Source organism: Rhinopithecus roxellana, chromosome 12 (genome assembly GCF_007565055.1).
Source record: "Rhinopithecus roxellana isolate Shanxi Qingling chromosome 12, ASM756505v1, whole genome shotgun sequence".
NCBI lineage: Eukaryota > Metazoa > Chordata > Mammalia > Primates > Cercopithecidae > Rhinopithecus > Rhinopithecus roxellana.
The window spans coordinates 7559918-7570342 of record NC_044560.1 but is presented as its reverse complement, the minus strand read 5'-3'; the positions used below and the strand labels follow the sequence as shown (position 1 = coordinate 7570342).

At 43.7% G+C, this 10425-nt stretch overlaps 1 pseudogene; it reads right to left on the bottom strand.

Moving 5' to 3' along the window:
* Positions 1-4209: 4209 nt before the first annotated feature.
* LOC104679842 lies at positions 4210-4560 on the bottom strand (annotated as a pseudogene).
* Between the last annotated feature and the right edge of the window lie 5865 nt (positions 4561-10425).

Below are 10425 nucleotides of genomic sequence, written 5' to 3'. Positions count from 1 at the left end.
GCTGAACTACAATATAAGTTGAATTCATAGCCTTATAGGTCTCTTGAGTGACAGCTAGCACATGCATTAGAAGAGTGGGACTCAGTTCTAAAATTTAGATTTTTGGAGAGACTTTTAATGCCTGAAGCAATCCCCAGTTCACAGAGCCTCCCATGTCAGCGAATCTTGCCTTGTTTGAAAATTCTGGGACGACCACTTTGCAAGAGAAAGTCACGTTTCTTCCTGACCACCTCCACTGCATCTATTCTATCTCTAGAGCTATGCTTAACGTTAGACTCAAGCATTGTATGCACCTAGTGATATTATTTTGGAAATTCTTGTTAGCAGAAAATGGGGAGATAGGTGGGCATAGACTCAGAAGGTGTTAGACCAGGGATGGAAAAACATAATTTTATGTAATATTTCTGAATTAATCCTTGATTCATTCTTTGGAGGGATTTTCCAGAGAATCTGGATTCAATGTGCTAGCTTGAGCAGCTGGGAGTTCTTACTATTTGCTTGGGTGGCTGCCATGAACCACACCTCCCTGTATTTATTTCCTTGTGTAATTTCATCCATGTTGGATCAGGGCTGGCCTACCGACTTGCTTTAGCTAGTGGAATGCAGAAGAAGTGAAGTCCAGGAGGCTTCTGCTTTTGTGTTCTTGCGAGCCCTGAGCAGCCATGTAAGAAGTCCAACTATCCTCCTGGAGAGAGAGATCATGTGTAGAGGTACAGGGTGCCAGATATGTTAGTGAAGAGGTCAGCTTGGATGTTACAGCCCACAGAGTTGGCCTGTTTTGTTATCCACTGCCTTTGCTCAAATCTGAGGTTTCCCTCACAAGAGTTCAAATTGGGAGTTCTGGGTTTGTTCTGATGAAAGGAGAAGGTAGGTTCTTATATAACATACATACCATTGCCCAGATACTTCCAAGAAAATCCGTGGATGGACCAGATTCTGGTGGCTGGGCAGGGGGATTCAGAGTTCGATGTGTCCATCAGACATCACCTGCCTTGGTGCAGTCTGGGCATGCTCAAAACCCTGGCCTGCAGGAGAGCAATTATTATTAGTATTAGTATTAGTATTATTTTTTGAGACAGAGTCTCACTCTGTTGCCAGGCTGCAGTGCAGTGGCTGTACTGCACTCTGTTGCCAGGCTGTACTGCAGTGCAGTACATGTCACCACACCCAGCTTTTTGTATTTTTAGTAGAGATGGGGTTTCACCATGTTTGCCAGGATGGTCTCGATCTCCTGACCTCATGATCCATCTGCCTCGAGCTCCCAAAGTGTTAGGATTACAGGCGTGAGCCATTGCGCCTGGCCAGGAAAGCAATTTCTTCTACCTCCTGGGCTGATGTTCTGTGACTGCTGCTCACAATTACTCATCATGGTGAAGGAGAACTTTGGAGGCAAAAGCACAGGGAACACCGCCTACTCCAGCCTGGTGTGGATATCCAAGTCATCAGCATAGTGAGCAAAAGGAGGAAACTAGAACTTCCTTTTTCATCACATTTCAGTTCTTGGAGTTTTAGAGAGTAATGGAAAGAACTTGGTCTTTGGAATGGAAAGAGGTGGGCATTTGGTTCTGGTTTTGCTGCTTTCTAGCCAGAATGGTCTTTGTGGTTGATTCCCTAGCACCCATTTCTTCACTGCCACTCAAGTGATTATCTAAGCTGAGGGATCATCCCCTTAGGCCCTCAAAATAGCTGAATGTGCAGAGGGATGATCAGAACCCCAGGATGGTCACTTTCAGAGAGGTGCAAAAATATTATTTATCGTGTGGGGAAGCACCTGCTTATACCATGCATGACAACCTTGCTGGCAACTAGCTTAGGAATGGACATGCAATTCAATCTTTAGTGAGGAAGGATTAAGGGGAAATCTGTGGTGGGGAGAGAGCAGGGAATAGCCAGGAAACATTGTCTATCTTCTAGAAAGGACATCCAGGCAAGAGATGACTCCTTTTCTTCTTCTGAATGTGTGTCTGGGTGTGATGCTTGCATAAGTCACTTAATCTCCATAATTCCTACCTGTGGTGAGAGTTGAGATGGCACTTGGTGTGTGGCATTGACTCAAATAGTTGTAGTGATTAGGCCGGGCGCAGTGGCTCATGCATGTAATCCCAGCACTTTGGGAGGCTGAGGCAGGCAGATCACCAGGTCAGGAGATCGAGACCATCCTGGCTAACATGGTGAAATCTTGCCTCTACTAAAAATACAAAAAATTAACTGGGCGTGGTGGCGGGCGCCTGTAGTCCCAGCTACTCAGGAGGCTAAGGCAGGAGAATGGTGTGATCCCGGGAGAAGGAGCTTGCAGTGAGCCAAGATGGTGCCACTGCACTCCAGGCTGGGTGACAGAGCAAGACTCCGTCTCAAGAAAATAAAAAAAAAAAAAAGTTGTAGTGATTATTATTTCATTACTTTAGAGAATACTACATAAACCCAAGTTCAGTATAATTCCTGCTTGAAAGTGATAGAACTCAGCTTCTAAGTACCTCATCTTCAAAGACAGCCACCATCCATTTCTCCCCTCCCTGTGTGAACATGCCTCTTCTCACATCGAGAAGTGGAGTTTATGCCTTTTCTTTGAATGTGGGTTGGTCTGTGACTGCTTTGAGTCACCAGAACCTAGTAGGTGTGATGTTCTGGGACTTCTGAGGCTCGGTCTGAAGGGAACTGCCAGCTTCTCTTTCCTCCCTGCTATAGTTTGGATACAGTTTGTTTCATGTTGAAATTTGATAGTCCATGGTGGAGCTGGGGTGATTTTCACTCTATTAGTTCCCACAAGAACTGGTTGTTAAAAAGAGCCTGGCGCTTACCCTCCTCTTGCTTCCTCTTTCACCAGGTGAACTCTGCACATGCTGGCTCCCTTCCCCTCTCGCCATGAGTGGAAGCAGCCTGAGGCCCTCACCAGATGTCCAGTCTTGAACCTTCCAGCCAGCAGAACCATAAGCCAAATAAATCTCTTTTCTTTGTAAACTACCCAGCCTCAGCTATTCCTTTATAACAACACAAAATGGATGAAGATACTTCCTTTTGTAAAGTTTACTCTTGAGATACTCCCTTTTAGAATGCAGCTGTCCAGCTGTGAGAAGCCCGAGCCACATGGAGGGCCACATGGAGGGGAGCCAAGGTGCACCAGCAGAGATCTCAGCTGATAGGCAGCATCGCCTATGGGTGAGCCAGCTCATATGATTCCGCTCAGAATAGGCCCCAGAGGACAGCAGCCCACCTGTGATTTCCCAATTTCCAGAAATGTGAGAGAAGATTAAATGGTGGTTGTTTTGAGCCACTAAATTTTGTGAGGATTTGTTATGCGTAGATAACAAAAATAACTTCTTTTAGTGTGTTTTGGAATTTTGGCTTTTTACTGGGTTCCTATCAACTTCCCATCTCTCCCGTCAGCAGAAGCAGTGAGTGTTATGGGTCATTGGCCATTGAGGTCCACTTTCTTTCTGTCTCAAATATCTGTCTCTTGAATTTCTTTATTATAGAGTCCATATGTTGGAGCCACCTTAACCAATGCCCTAAACTTCTCTCCTTGAAATGTTTGGGAGGCACTATTTGCTTTTTTTTTTTTTTTTTTCCCCACATCTGCAACAGATTTACATATATATATATATATATATATATTTTTTTTTTTTTTTTTTTTTTTTTGAGACGGAGTCTCGCTCTGTCGCCCAGGCAGGAGTGCAGTGGCCGGATCTCAGCTCACTGCAAGCTCCGCCTCCTGGGTTTATGCCATTCTCCTGCCTCAGCCTCCCGAGTAGCTGGGACTACAAGCGCCTGCCACCTCGCCCGGCTAGTTTTTTATATTTTTTAGTAGAGACGGGGTTTCACCGAGTTAGCCAGGATGGTCTCGATCTCCTGACCTTGTGATCCGCCCGTCTCGGCCTCCCAAAGTGCTGGGATTACAGGCTTGAGCCACCGCGCCCAGCCTATTTTTATAATTTTGAGACGGAGCCTTGCTCTGTCACCCAGGCTGGAGTACAATGGTGCCATCTTGGCTCACTGCACCCTCCATCTCCTGGGTTCAAGCAATTCTCCTGCCTCAGCCCTCCCGAGTAGCTGGGATTACAGGCAGGTGCCACCACGCCCAGCTAATTTTTGTATTTTTTAGTAGAGACAGGGTTTCACTACGTTGGTCAGGCTGGTCTCGAACTCCTGACCTCAGGTGATCCACCCGCCTGCTGGAGTTACAGGCGTGAACCACTACGCCCGGCCATGCTTTTAACCAGATTTGAACAGAAGAATGGCCACTTGGCCCAGGTAGAAGTAGATGAAGTGTTTGATTTCGTACGTCACGTAACTACCGAAGTTCCTCCCCACGAGGCAATACCAGGTGGGATTGTACTTTTTGTCAAATTCCTTCTTAATGTGAGCCGCAATGTCCTTCTCTGTTATATTTCTCCAGCGCCTGAGTAGCGCACTCCACCGAGTCCTGTTGCATCTCTTCCAACATGTCCGCATTTTTGACCATGGCCTTTTGGCGGCACATGGTTACCGTGGAGAAGTGGGCCGGCCGACTGCAACGGTCTCCTGGGGCAGATGCTAGCATTGCTCAGGCAGGGCTGGAGCTGCCGTGGCTACTGAAGCCATGGCGCATCTAACGGGAGGCACTATTTGTGCCACAGAAAGAACATCAGATTTGAAGTCTCAAGACTCAAGTTTAAGACCTAGCTGTTTTACTTACCACTGATGGAACCTTGGGCAAGGGCCTTAATTTTCTGAGTCTCACTTTTTTTTTTTTTTTTTTTTTTTTCATCTGTAAACTAAGGGTGGTCATATTAACTTCCTCACAGAAGAGTGGAATGGTGCAAATGAGAGCATGTGTGAAGGCAGTTCGAAAATGGTCAAGTACTCTCTCCATATGGCCATTGCCCTTATTTTGCCTCATCATACAATGAGGAGCAGTGCATGAGCTCATCCACCAATGATCCCTCTTTTATAACCTCTTGTTCTGGGAAACAAGATCACTGAGGGGAAGCAAGTATTGTCACTGTCGTTTTCACCTACCCCATCTTTGTCACCATCTCATCATGATAATTGTCATCATCACTGTTATTGTTGTTATTGTCATCATCGTCATGGACCATTTCCTGAACATCTACCAAACTATACTCTTGTCATAGACTTGCACAGCAATCTTTCAGGTTGTGCTATTTATCAACCCTCTTTTACAGATGAGGAAACTGAGAATAGTCTTGGATAATCCACTTGCTCAAGATCATACAGAAGAAACTTTGGCTTGCTGGAAAATTTAAAACCAGATAAAAAGGTGTTTGTTGTTGCATCCATGTTTCTCTTTTCCCCATCAACCTCAGAGAACTAACGTCTCCTCTGACATGACTTTGGGGTATTTGGGAAGTCAACAACATTATCAAGCTGCACTCCAAACACCAATGACGCGAATGACACTTTTTTTTTTTTTTTTGGAAAAACGCCCCCAAGCATTGGAATACTGGCAATGAATGCTGAATCTGAAGCTGTCAACATCCTGAAAGTCCATGGGCTGGAGCTAAGAGGAAGCCAAGCGTCCCTGTTTTATTTGCTGTGTGCAGCCGTCTTCAGAAGCTGGGAGCAGGCACTAATTAGATAGCCACTCGGAAAGTTGCTATCGCTAACTGAAAGCCATCCAAATTGCTCTCTTTATTCAGAGGTTTTGGAAGAAGACACCCCCATCCCCAATTCTCCTCCCACCCCTTCCTTACTTGCCAAACCTCAAGGACCATAAATACAGCTAATTATGCCAGCTTGGTTTGGCACTTGTTTTCCAGATAGCATCTTTCATTAGCATTGACCTTCCGATTGCCTGGCTTCCTGTACCTGCGGGGATTGTGGGTGATGTGTCGGTTACCCTGGTGTCACAGGAAAGTGGTAGGGGGAGGCAGAGGGTGTAGACGACGTCTCCAACTGACCCCCAAACTATGTGTCCTTTTTCCTCCATGCTTCCTGTGCTCCCACAAGATGGCAGTAAGCACTCTAGGGAACCCAGCAGTGTGAATCTCTGGGGGTGACAGGGAGAATCTGGGGTCAATTTGTTGGCTGTCTCAGGCTTGAGCATCCTAAAAGCATCTGCTGGATGGTCTCCAGGGGTGAGTTTTTAAGGGCAGGCAGACAGTCACTGTGTTTTGTTTATTATCCCTGTACCTCACCTCCCAACACACACACACACACACACACACACACACACACACACACACACACTGCCCACCCAGCCATAGCAGTTGGAGTCTTAGGCAATGTATGTGGGATTAAATTAGCATCATTTATGCACCAACGACATGCACCAAAGGTGGGGGAATGAGAGTTGATCTGCTTAAGAGAACAAACTGTTTATGTTCTTAAACCCAACACTCAAGCTGAACTCCGAGCCCAGGAGTCAGGCTAAATGTCATCGGTGACTATGAATTTGAGGAGGATCTTGCTTGCTAAATTCTCTACAAAGTGGGGAGGTATGTGGCCTTTTAAGAGACAAAAACATGGCACAGCATATACAGAAACGAGTGTGCCCTTGTTTCCTAGACGACCTGATACTACTTCCTCTGAGCAGGTGGGCTTTTTCCTGCTGCCATGTCTTGGTCACAAGATGTTTCTAGTCCCAGCCCCAAGGTGGCCAGGTGAGCAGCTGACCAAAGAAAGGGCAGAGGTGTCTTATATGCAAAGCGATCCCATCCTCCTCCATTGTAACATGGCCCAGTTAATGGGAGGGTTAACAATAATTGCTTTTCACTCCTCTGTCTTCAATTTTCAAAACTCATTCTCTTTTCTTTTTTTTTGAGACAGAGTATCACTCTGTTGCCCAGGCTGGAGTGCAGTGGTGTGATCTCAGCTCACTGCAAGCTCCGCCTCCTGGGTTCACGCCATTCTCCTGCCTCAGCCTCCTGAGTAGCTGGTACGACAGGGGCCCGCCACCATGCCCGGCTAATATTTTGTATTTTTAGTAGAGACGGGGTTTTACCCTGTTAACTACGATGGTCTCGATCTCCTGACCTTGTGATCTGCTCGCCTCGGACTCCCAAAGTGCTGGGATTATAGGCGTGAGCCAACGCGCCCAGCCACAAAACTCTTTCTTAGTCTTAGTGTGACCAAGACCACCAGGGGAGAGTGACTGCAAACATTCTGCTTTTTTTTTTTTTTTTTTTTGCTGGGAATTGTGAGCCCACCAGTACCCAGGACCATCTGCCTTCCTGTGGCTTATCAGTCTTTTAGTGATGAAAGGGGGACCAGCCCATGACCAGGGACAGTTGCCATCTGAAATGGTCATCTTAGCAGAAATCATAAGATAAACCTTCATTTACATGGACAATAATGCTAACAACATTTAGAAAAAGGTTTGGAATGGTGCCCCAGACTCCCCCAAATCAACAAAATATGGAATCTAGCAGTGACCCTTATGAAATACACAGGCCTGAAAGTAGATTGGTTCCTACAGACAAGAAAAAAAAATTTCTTTTTTATTTCCAGCCTAGAAAATTTGGCCAGCATCCCTGCTGGCCGTAGTATACAGAAGTCAGTTCAAATAGAGATTCCTGCTTTCCCTTGTTTGCAAGAGTTACTTGTATAAAAACAGTCAACAAATGAATCAGCCAGATGAGCTTTCCTTCCTTTATTCAGTCAGACAGTGTTCTATGTCAGGGAATTCATGTAGAAACAAACTCATGTGCTAGGTGCTGATGAGAAACCTGAATTTGCTGGTCTGGTTATATAAACTGTGCTGAGATAGGCTGAAGGGAGAAGGCCCAGCCGAGATTCAACCTGCAGTCGACTTTCTTCTGCACATCAGCAATAAGACTTGCAGGCTGGTGGCCAGTATGGACCAGCCATTGCTCTTTCTACATCAGCTAATATTCATCAAGGTTGTTGATGTGCCAGGCATTGTGCAAAGTTCTTTGCATGTTCTACCTCATTTTGTCTCACAGCAGCCTTATGAAGTGGGCTATTGTTATGTCTGAGGCTAATCTCAAAGGCTCAGAAACAGAGATAATGCATCTGAAGTCATGAAGCTGGTGAGTCCAGAAGCCGAGATTCAGGGAAGATTCCCCAAGATTGGGGAAGCCACGATTTGGGTTTGCTTTTGTTTCTTTGAGACAGAGTCTCATTCTGTCACCCAGGCTGGAGTGCAGTGGCACAATCTTGGCTCACTGCAACCTCTGCCTCCCGCCTCAAGCGATCCTCCTGCCTCAGCCTACCGAGTAGCTGGGACTACAGGGGTGTGCCACCACACCCAAATAATTTTTTTAGTTTTTGTGGAGATGGGGTTTCACTATGTTGCCTAGGCTAATCTTGAACTCTTGGGCTCCAGTGATCCGCCCACTTGGGCCTCAAAAAGTGCTGAGATTATAGGTGTGAACCACCTTTCAAATTTGATGAAAACTAAATCCACAGATCCAAAGCTCAATGAACTGCCTCCAAAAGTATAAACATGAAGAAAACCCAAGCTATGTCACATGATAATACAATCACTAAAAACCAGTGATGAAGAGAAAATATTAACAGCAACTAGGGAAAGAGGACACATTACGTATAAGAAAGATCAGAATGAAAACCGACTTCTCATAAGAAACTGTGTAATCTGGAAGACTCTTAAGGTGACATTTTAAAAAAATGAAATAAAAAAATCTGTCAATTTATAATCATACCTACAATTTTTTAAATGAAGGCAAACTAGTTTTTTTCAGACAAACAAAATCTTAGAGAATTAATCACCAGTAGACTTGAACTATAAGATATGTAAAAGTAGTTTCTTCAGGCAGAAGAAAAATGACACCAGATAGAAACTGGGTCTATGCAAAGGAATAAAAAATTCCAGAAATGGTAAATACGTGGATGAGTATAAAATATATATTTTTATAATTTTTAAATCTCTTTAAAAAATTACTGGCTAAAGTAAAAATAACAACGTATTTTAGAGTTTGTAACATCTACAGAAATAAAATGTATGATTACACCAGCACAAAAGATGGGAGAGTGGGATAAAAGAACACTGTTTATGATTTTTACCCCATGTGTGAAGTAATATTTTTTAACAGCAGCAAGTTAAAGATGTATATTGTAAACTCAAGAGCAACCTCTGAAAAACAAAACAGTACCAAAAAGGAAATATAGTTAATAAGCCAAGAATGGAGATAAAAGGAAATAATAAAACATGAATGCAAAAGAAGGTGGGAAAAGAGGAAATAAGGAAGAAATAACAGATGAAATCAGTGGAAAACAAACAGCAAGATAGAATATTCAAACCCAACCATATTGTTAATTACTTTAAATATAAGTGGTCTAATGATACTGATTAAAAGTCAGAGACTTTCAGTTTGAATAAAAAAGGTTGCAAGGCCTAATCAAATGCTGTCTTTAAGAAATTTATTTTGTTTTAGATTCAGTGGGTGCCTGTGTAACTCTGGGGCTTGGGCTTCTATTGAACCCACCACTCAAATAGTGAACATAGCACCCAGTTGTAGTTTTTCAATCCTTGCCACTATCCTTCTTTCTGTTGAAGCTGCCAGTGTCTATTATTTCCATCTTTGTGCCTGGGTGTACCCACTGTTTAGCTCCCCCTTACAAGTGAGAACATGTGGTATTCGATTTTCTGTTCTTGCATTAATCCACTTAGGATAATGGCCTCTAGCTACATCCAGGTTGCTGCAAAGGACACAATTTTATTCTTTTTCATGGCTGCATAGTATTCTGTATATGTGCCATGTTTTCTTTATCTAGTCCACCATTGATGGGCACCTAGGTTGATTCCATGACTTTGCTATTGTGAATAGTGTTGCAATAAACATATGAGTGCTGATGCCTTTTGGTAGAACGATTTCTTTTCCTCTGGGTAGGTTCCCAGTAGTGGGAGTGCTGGGTTGAATATGGTAGCTTTATTTTCAGTTCTTTGGGAAATCTCTAAACTGCTTCCCACAGGGGCTGAACTAATTTACTTTCCCTCCAACAGTGTATACGTGTTCCCTTTTCTACACAGGCTTACCAATATCTGTTATTTTTTGATTTTTTAGTAATAGACATTCTGACTGGTGTGAGCTGGCATCTCTTGTGAAGAAGCCTATTTTTTTATTTTTAGTAGAGATGAGGTCTCACTATGTTGCCCAGGTTGGTTTCAAACTCCTGAGCTCAAGTGATCCTCCTGTCTCGGCTTCCCAAAGTGCTAGGATAGGTTAGTGTTAGTGATAGGTTTTGGCATGAGCCACCACACCCAGCCAAAACCTATTTTAAATATAAAGACACAAGTAAAAAGTGGAAGGATGAAAGAGATATACCATACTAACATTAATCAAAAGAAAATCAAAGTGGCTATATTAATATCAGTCAAAGGAGATTTCAGGACAAGAAATATGAGAGAAATACGTCATCATGAAAAAGGGATCAATTCATCAAGAAGATATGATAGTCCTAAATCTTTATGCAACTGATAATAGGACTTAAAATTCATGCAGCAAA